This window comes from Battus philenor, unplaced genomic scaffold, assembly GCF_028537555.1.
Source record: "Battus philenor isolate CCGP_79_NKW_IND1 unplaced genomic scaffold, ilBatPhil1.0.hap1 SCAF_6, whole genome shotgun sequence".
Lineage (NCBI taxonomy): Eukaryota > Metazoa > Arthropoda > Insecta > Lepidoptera > Papilionidae > Battus > Battus philenor.
The window spans coordinates 14,409,926-14,417,523 of NW_027181726.1; the positions used below are offsets into that span (position 1 = coordinate 14,409,926).

Below are 7,598 nucleotides of genomic sequence, written 5' to 3' on the forward strand. Positions count from 1 at the left end.
CTTATAATATCATATATCACCGTGGATAATTAATCCATATGTTGACATAGAAGAAATTAATGTCATAATACAAGAGGAACTGACTGAACTAAGTACAAACGATGAACTTAAGGTTCAGTCTAAAAACAGATATCAGCAATTCTGGCTGCAAAATAACATACCCGTTACTTATCCCGTATTAAGGAATATAGCGAGGAAATTTTTAATTTCCTTTTCATCGTCATACCTGGTGGAATGGGGGTTCAGCGCTGTTACTAATCTCCTAACGAAAAAAAGAAACAGACTAGACATCATTTTAGCCGAGGAGATTTAAGATTAACCCTTACAAAATTGATTTCAAATGTTGATTATTTATTATTAAAGCATCAGGTTCATCCTTCTCACTAAAAATATTGACTTATTGCTTATGTTATTTTATTTATAGTTTATTTTATGTTTATTTAATGTTACGTATATTCTACATAACAGATACAAAACTTTATTTTGAGTAGTTTTAATTTAAATTCAATTAATAAATGTATAAATTAACATGTGTTTTACTTTAAGTTTTTAACACTATACTTCCCTACAGTTAGAAATTTACAGGAAATCAATATCAGGTGAGTAGGGGGTCTACCCAACACGGAAAAACATGGCAAGGGGTCTACGGCACAAAAAAGTTTGGGGAACTCTGCTCTAGACTCTATCTGACGTGTTAGTTTTTGTATTAAAATTTAAAGTCCATACAACTCTAGTGTAAAGATAGATACGGGTAAAAATAATTTCCGTGATGAATTTCATTACCCCGTTAGACCGTAGCAGTGGGTCCCGTCAATTGTACCCTGGAGCGACGTGACAGGAATTCTTCCGACTGTATCTGATTGGACTATGTACTCGCAAATATTGCTTCCGACATTTACATAATTTTTTTTTTGGTGTTCGTTATGAAAATACAAAATAAAATACACTTTCATTTTACGTAACAATTATTCACTACTACTATCTCCTGTCTATACAGGTTGGACAAGACTGATCGATAGGTTGCTGTATACAGGGTGATCAGTTGACTTTTTGAATCTTTCAGAAATATGTTACATATAAATATTATTTCCGTTAATGGTATAAGCTAATAACATCTGGCAGTTCGACATCTGTAGAGACAAACAATAAACATCAATTAATTTTATTTGTATATAATCGAATTTTTACTATATTTTTTATTTCTAAACCATAGATTTTGGAACGTGACGTGTCATGCATTATTTGACAGCACATAAGATATATATTCACCCCTAAAAGAAAAATTAAAGCCTTTGCACCTATAACCAGACATATATATCCTGTATGTTTTTATCACGCGCGGTAAAGGTATCCGGTTGAACCAAAGCGTGTCGTTGTACAATACAAAAGAATAAATAAATATTTTTTACTCAAAAAAATTAGTTTACTGTTTTGAACACTGGAAGGTTTTCGTAATAACAATAATAATAAAGCTTTATTTCATTCCATACAAATGACTTAATATTAGTAATTTTAAATAAAAGTTTTGATAATTTTGTACTAAGTTTGTATGGACCCCAACAGGGTAAAAGCCTTCTCCAAAGTTTCCACTTTTCTCCATCCTGGGCAACTTGGAGCCATCCGTGATCTGCCGTAGCCACGATCTCATCAGCCCATCAGGCATTAGGTCTGCCTCTCGCTCTGGTACCTCGTGGTCCCGTCCATTTTATAACCCTCTGTGTCCACCTGTTATCATATAGGTTTTCGTAATATTGTGATTAAATTAAAAAAAAAAACCTTTGGAAAGTCTAAGAAAAAAATATCGCTGTATTAGTCTACGCAGTATTTGTACGTATAGTTGTATTTATTCTTTTGGAAGACTTGATGTCGACTGGAGATGTAATTTATTGTAATTTGAATAAAGAATTTTTAATTTCGAATTTAAATTTACTTTTTGTCATATATTAACATGTTTTCTCTGTTCCAGTTCGTTTGATATACAGATGTCTATGAACTGGAATTATATTATAACATGTATTTTTAATGCTTTTCCCTATCGCTACCCAAACATTCAAGGTAGGGTAAGGTATCCAGAGTAATTTTGTTACGAAGAAGGAAGATGCTATATAATTAACTAGGTCAACGACATAGATGCACCGGAAGCGAGACTTGGAGAGGAGAAAGAAAAAGTTTTGTCACAAAACAAACGCAACGACTAGACGTGACCAACACGACGGCACGGTCTCAGGTTCGACGCTCGCCCGGTCACGAGACCTCGTTAATGGCGATGGCAAATAAGCGACGAAAAGGCTGTATACACACTGAACCACAGAGAAAAATATTACACCAGTTTCTTGGCTCGTTAAGATTATTGACTAGAAGTCACGCTTTAGGTTGTACGCTTTTAAGTTTTAAGTTTACTAAATGCGAAGTAATAGAAAAATCATTTTACTAATACAGTAATTGAACGCAAAGTAACCTGATGTTACCCTGATATAGTTCATGATCAGACTCTTTTCATTCTTCTTCGAACTTATATCTATACGTGTTTGGTAACCACATAGCTTTATTTAAAGTTGAAGGTTGTCAATATAGAAGACTTTAATTTGATTCTAGTTTCTTTTAAAATAAGTTTTTCTAGAATTCTTCTCTTCACGTTTATAAATGATCGCTATAAACGATTCAAAGTGCCAAATAAATAAATACATTTCACAATTATGAAAATATTCCTTATCCATTTAGATTTTAAAAAGTAAAACTAGATCTAATATAGCGTGTACCAGCCAATATTTTAATGGTTAGGCTATTGGATAAAACTAAATGCGAAACTTAGTAAATGATGGATAAAATATATCGTAATGCATTATTTATACAGCATATAAAAAAAACATTATTTATGAAATAAATAATGCTAGGCGAGGCTTTTGAAAAAGCTATAGATCATTATTACTAAAAATCAGTTTTAAGGTAAGCAATTAACTGTAAAACCATTATAGCACACTTTTCACTACAAAAAAAATGTATATTATAATTTAATAATAATATTCATATGGCGTGACAAAATAAATTTGCCTCGTTGTACCACCAGCTTTATGCTTCTCGCATGTTCAGTAAGCATTCATAACATAGGGCACTCCAGCAAAAGCTGTCAGTGGAATAAGTTCCTCCGTCTACGCATGTTCATGCTTTTTTGTCCTGAAGTATGTTTTTATAAAAAATGATTTTTCTACATTCCATAAATTTTACGACGCTTGTCAAACTTTATTCATCAGAGCATTAACGCAAGTTATAAGTCACACATAATCGTTAAGATATAATTTCGATCACAAATTTCTTTACTAATTTTATAAATACGTCAAATGATAGGGCGAGTGAAATTCGCACTGAACTTCCAGTTGAAGACGTTTTACAGCAGAAATGATGGTAATGACGATGTGACTGAAAAAATTAATTATTTGACACAGACAGATAATAGTATTATTATTTCGTTAATAATAAATTTCAAATTAATTAACTTTATTTGCTAAGAAGAGATCAAAATATCTTAACTAAACATTAATTTTAACTGTAAGAAACAAGCATCGGTGGTTCAGTGGTAGAATGCTCGCCTGCCACGCGGGCGGCCCGGGTTCGATTCCCGGCCGATGCATATTTATTTTTGCTAACGTTTAAAAAGACATTTTTAAAGTAAATTTAATTTTAAATGTAAAAATAAATTCCATATACACATAATTTATACAAGGTATTAAAAAATAAGAAAATTGATAAAATTTCTGCCAACATTTTATTAATAAATAAGTTTCATGATTTCTATGCGAATATTAGATAAAAATAAACTCAAACTATCAAAGAAATTATTAAAAATATATTTATTATCTTTACCCATTAACACACTTTTGCACCAAAAAATTATATTTGCGATCTTACATAGAGGCTACAAAGTTTTGTGTTCATTTTTCATGTCACATGGCGTATAGAAAGAATTATTTCGCTTCAGAGGAGTTCCATGCACACAGGCATTTATTCAGTTTCTAAAAAAATGCAATTATTTTTATATGCATACATTCTTTGCCGCAAATATATGAATAGAATACAGGTTTGTTGGAAACAGCGCCATCTCTTGCTAACAACTGTAAGCTTTTTTGTATTTCTTTCTTTTAAACATCTCAGATATTACGTATGTTATGTATATAGATATTATATTTATTTTATAAAATAACCAATGTTGATTACAGGCATTTATCATCTATTAACATTTTTAACATTTTTCAAACTTAAGTTGATGAATATATGTCGACATGTTAGTTAATAGTTTCAGTATGAATACTACACTTTTGTAGATAAGTAAAGCAAATACAGTAAAGGGGACAGATGAGTTTTAAAGCGTAGTTTTTCAATTAGACATACGATTAAAATAATTAAAAATGTAAAGATGGGTTTACAAAATTATTTATTACTACTCTTTTATTACAGTTGAAAAAACAACGTCACTCCCTGGAACATCCGCCTAGCTCTTAGATCTTCCATGGAGAGTCTAGGTTCATGAGACCCCATGATGGGACCTCGAGTTAGGCTGTCACTCCTCGATAAAACTCGCTTAGGTTTCCGACATCAGGGCGCCTGATGGGGAAGCAACCACCATTTCTGAAAATGTATGCAGGGAGAGTAGAAGTGTCGGAAGAAATACAAGTAACGTTTCTATTTGGTATGACAGAGGGTTGGCGACCCCTGCGATATACGACCAGGCTTTTTTTCCAATAAAACTGGTTGGTTATCGATTTGACGTTGATTTATGGGACATCTCTAAAGATGTATATATAGTTAAACATATTTCCCGCGGTGATATTAATATCGCTTCTCGGTAAAGGGTTACGTGTGGCACAAATCTATTATATATGTTGTTATAAATACACGTCCTACATAGTAAATGTGAACCGGTCACCCATTAACTAAAATAACCCGTGTAACATCATTCAGCGTGCGGTCTAAATTGAACCGAAAACAATTTTAACCGCATCGATGACTTAAAGATATTGATTTCATAGATTTGTAACATAAACGGGATGATTAAAAATAGGTATAAAAGCTTTAAATGATGATTGTATAAGTCATTTGCGGTCAATTAATGTATGTGGCGTCTTATCGAAGAATAAATTGTTTCAGAAGTGATGAATATCGTAATCACAATAAAGTAAGAAAAAACGTTAAAAAAAGGATTATTACATATTAAAAACAGTTATTGTTTACCATCTGTCCCTGTAGACATTTTACTGCTAGAAATTCCAGGCCTGTTACATACAGAAAAATAAATCATTAAAAAAATTTGAGTGATCATGTTACATATATATATATATATATATATTTACAGTTGGATTGAAAACAGTTGTTTTAAGTTTTTATTGCTATAATTATTAATATTTTTGGTAAAATTAAGCAATAGAATAAATATTTCAACCCTATTAGCAATATCCGATATGGTCTAGTGGCTAGGATACCTGGCTCTCACCCAGGAGGCTCGGGTTCGATTCCCGGTATCGGAATTAGCTTTTTAGTTTTCTTTATTAAATTAATGATATTTATTTTATTTAGTTCAAACCATTTTTCTTTCATTTTATTATTTAATTACGGTAATAAATAAATATTCATAAATGTTAATATTGTTATAGACAGTTTAAATAATTAATAGATCGCTGCTTTAAAATATTCCTTTAATATATCTGCCTTATCTGTTACTCTTTGCATATTTCTGCAATATAAATAAACAAAAAAATTAACCGCATACAGTTTTTTACTAAATAATCATCATCTAATTTTCTTATAATATCTATTTAAAATACGACGTAATTGTTCAAAAATCTATATCAAAATCGATTTTAAATATTAAAACATATCACGTAATTTTCATATTTCGATTAATATTTGTTAGTTTATTTTTTTAATTCAAAATCTCTATTTGCTGAGCGGATACTTCACCCAATTTGGGACAAGATAATGTCTCAATAGCCTAGTTGCTTAAGCAATGCAAATTAAACAATAATCTAAACTGGTCTGAGAAAGATTGGACAATCGCTCTCTAGAGGTCTATTCGTTTGCTACGCTCGACCACCCATCACTGGCTCCGTGGGATATTGTGGTATCCCTATATTAAAAGCAACCGCGATTTTTTACCCTCTGTTACGTAAACCATTACTTAGGGAAACATCAAATTACTGAAACGAATTGTTTACAATTCTGTTATTTTTTTAATTCAGATGTTTACATCTGAATTTAAAAAAAATAACAGAATTTATTCAATTTAAAATTATACGTTCGATACATTTACACAATAAAGCTGCATAGTGATATAACTTTTGTCACTTGAATATTTTTATATATATATATATATATATATATATATATATATATATATATATATGTGTATATAAATAAAAATATACACATATATATGTGTGTGTGTGTGTGTGTGTGTATGTATGTATGTTAAGTGCGTGTAAATTTGCCAATGAGACCCTCAGTAAGAGATCTGATCTGGTTTGATAAAAGGTGAAAATAAGACAAACAAAAAAATTATAATAGATATTGATTATTATTTAACACTTATTAGAGTATTCAAGAGTTTTTGGCTGTGCGAAATTAGTGAAACTTAATTTGTAAGGTTCATTTTATAATGTATATAAATCAAACATTGTTAAATATCATCTAAAAAGACCAGCTGTCTAGTTTCTTGCAGAATCATTTGGCATATTAGCATTCGGAGCCAGTGGTAGCTTATGAATTTACTGCATTGACTACCTTTTTATGATGTTACTGACTCTGTGTTTTGCACTAATCGGTGTAACATAACTCCTGAAGATGCCCCGTGGAAGGGAGAAACACGTGTGCAGTGATTTGACGGTGGCAGTTGTGTAATTCGCATTGTTTGCCGCATACGCATTTATCAGCGGGCTGGCGGGCGGTGCACTTTGTTGCACGACTACCACTGCATGTGCGGAAGTGGCTAAATATTGGACCTTTTTTACTTAGGATGGACTTCCGCAATGTAACGCCTGATTCCATTTTTATGATGTTAAAAATAATTGTCGATTCAAACTGTGTATATGAATGCTTACCTGATTAAAGATATTTTTAATTACAATTTGAAAGAGATATTCCGTGCGCATTCATATAAGCACCGTCAAATTAAAATTCACACACGTTTGTTAAAAATGATGACTTGAATAGAAAACCGTGAACAATCAAATTGACACATAAATCTAATTTTAAATTCATGACGCCGCTAGTTTTTGAAAACGTTGGAATTTTATTCAAAATGCTAAATTCGCTAACTTTGTGATATGGTAGACTCATGTTGAAACTACGGCCTACATACCACAGGCTTAAATTACTGCTTATTTTGTACTTAACAGCTAAGCTAATTGTAAACTTTAAGAGCAAATTATAAAAGTTATTTTGTTTTGCCTGATGTTGTATTACATGATTTTGTAGCACAGCATGCGGTGCCTTATTTTGTTGTATTATATCTTTCATGCTCCGTAATCCTTATTGCTGAGATTTGTGACCCCTTCCACATCAGGACCGACAGCACTGTCGTCGTTTCAGGCCATAGACGCCTCACGCAT

At 31.6% G+C, this 7,598-nt stretch overlaps 2 non-coding genes across 2 annotated transcripts; both read left to right on the plus strand.

Moving 5' to 3' along the window:
- Positions 1-3,557: 3,557 nt before the first annotated feature.
- TRNAG-GCC (transfer RNA glycine (anticodon GCC)) lies at positions 3,558-3,628 on the plus strand. Its single transcript has one exon. It is a non-coding gene; the product is annotated as a tRNA-Gly (tRNA).
- A 1,819-nt stretch (positions 3,629-5,447) lies between these two features.
- On the plus strand, positions 5,448-5,519 carry TRNAE-CUC (transfer RNA glutamic acid (anticodon CUC)). The gene has a single exon. It is a non-coding gene; the product is annotated as a tRNA-Glu (tRNA).
- Positions 5,520-7,598: the final 2,079 nt, after the last annotated feature.